The sequence below is a fragment of the Meles meles genome, chromosome X (genome assembly GCF_922984935.1).
Source record: "Meles meles chromosome X, mMelMel3.1 paternal haplotype, whole genome shotgun sequence".
Classification (NCBI taxonomy): Eukaryota; Metazoa; Chordata; class Mammalia; order Carnivora; family Mustelidae; genus Meles; species Meles meles.
The window spans coordinates 131,804,573-131,806,856 of record NC_060087.1 but is presented as its reverse complement, the minus strand read 5'-3'; positions in this window follow the sequence as shown (position 1 = coordinate 131,806,856).

Genomic DNA, 2,284 nt, shown 5'->3' with positions numbered 1-2,284 from the left:
ACCACAACACCGGAAGGCCTTGTCCCAAGTTCTCTGGCACACACCTTCCTTACTGCTTTTATCCCTCCCAGATCCCTTTCTAAGAGCTCAGAGTGAGGGGAGGGTGTCAGATCGCTTCCTGCACCAGGAACTGAGTTCAGCAGGTCTACTTACGTGGCTGGGCTGACCCTCATGGGCTGACATTGCTCTTTCCTTTTACTGTGAAAAAACAAAATCCTCAGGGTGCCTGGGTGGCTCAGTTGGTTAAGCAACTGCCTTTGACTCGGGTTGTGGTCTCAGGGTCCTGGGATCGAGCCCCGAGTTGGGCTCCCTGCTCAGCCGGGAATCTGCTTCTCTCCCACTGCTCCCTGTCCCCCAGCTCATGGTCTCTCATGCTCGCTCTCTGTATCTCAAAAGAACAAATAAAATCTGTTCTAAAAATAAAAATAAAATAGGGGCGCCTGTGTGGCTCAGAGGGTTAAGCCTCTGCCTTCAGCTCAGGTCATGGTCTCAGGGTCCTGGGATCGAGTCCCACATCGGGTTCCCTGCTCAGCGGGGAGCCTGCTTCCCCCCCCCTCTGCCTGCCTCTCTGCCTGCTTGTGATCACTCTCTCTCTCTCTTTCTCTCTCTCTCTCTCTGTGTCAAATAAATAAGTAAAATCTTTAAAAAATAAATAAAAATAAAAATAAAATCCTCAAAGTCTTTGGGAGTCTTCAAAAAAAAAATGGGAGAGACTTACCTACATAAATGTGAAAGGATTATATCTGGTGTATAGAAGTAATAAGACCATATGAAATTACTGCACTAAAAGAATAGTTTAACTTTTTATTCAAGACCAAAAAATGCATTTTTGAAACGCTGCTGAATATTGACACTGACACTGGGAAATGTTGCCCAAACTGAGCATAAAGCTACGGGAAAACAAAGTCTTCAAACTTTTTTCTATTCCAAAGATGCCTTCTATGGGGTGGCCATTGAGTGTAGAAATATAGATAATACAATTTTGTCATTAATATCAATAAACCATTTATTAAAGAAAAAATGCTACATGAATCAAAATAGTATGTCATTCTGACATAAAAATAAACACATAGATTAATGCAACAGAATAGTCCAGAAATAAACTCACTTATATATGGTCAATTAATCTTTGATGAGGGTGCCAAGAAACACAATAGTGTTTGTAATGCTGTTGGGAACTAGAGAGCTACAATCAAAAGAACGAAACGGACCCCTATTGGACCCACCATACACAAAAATCAACTCAAAATGGATTAAAGACTTAGTCAAAAAACCTGAAACCATAAAACTACGAGGAGGAAACATAGTGAGAATGCTCCTTGACACTGGTCTTGGCAACAACTTTTTAGATGTGACACCAAAAGCACAGGCAACAAAAGCAGAAATAGACAAGTGGGACCACATCAAACTAAAACACTTCTGCACAGGGAAGGAAATAATCACCCAAATGAAAAGGCAACCTAGAGAATGGGAGAAAATATTTGCAAACCATGTATCTGATAAAGGGTTAATATCCAAAATACGTAAGGAACTCATACAACTCAACAACAAATAATTAAACCAACTTTAAAATTGGCAAAGGACCTGAATACACATTTCTCCAAAGAAGACATACAGATGGCCAATAGGTACATGAAAAGGTGCTCAATGTCACTAATTATCGGGGAAATACAAATCAAAACCATGATGAGATACCACCTCACACCTGTTAGGATGCCTGTTACTTGGTGAGAATGTAAGTTGGTACAGTCAGTATGGGAAAAATTATGAGATTCCTCAAAATATTAAAAATAGAACCACCATATGATCTAGGAATCCTACTCATAGTTATTTATCCAAAGGAATTGAAACCAGAATCCCAAAGAGAGATCTGCACTCCCCAGCTCACTGCAGTGATATTCACAATAGCCAAGACACAGAAATAACCGGACGTCCATCAACAGATGAATGGATGAAGAGAATATGGTCTCTACATACAATAGAACATCATTCAGCCTTGAAAAAGGTGGAAATCAGGGCACCTGGGTGGCTCAGTGGGTTAAGACCTCTGCCTTTGGCTCAGGTCATGGTCCCAGGGTCCTGGGATCAAGCCCCGCATTGGGCTCTCTGCTCCACAGGGAGCCTGCTTCCTCCTCTCTCTCTCTCTGCCTGCCTCTCTGCCTTGTTGTGATCTCTCTGTGTCAAATAAATAAATAAAATATTTTTTAAAAAAAAAGGTGGAAATCTCGCCATGGGCAACAACACGGGTGGGCCTGGAGGACGTGATGCTAAGGGAAATAAGCTG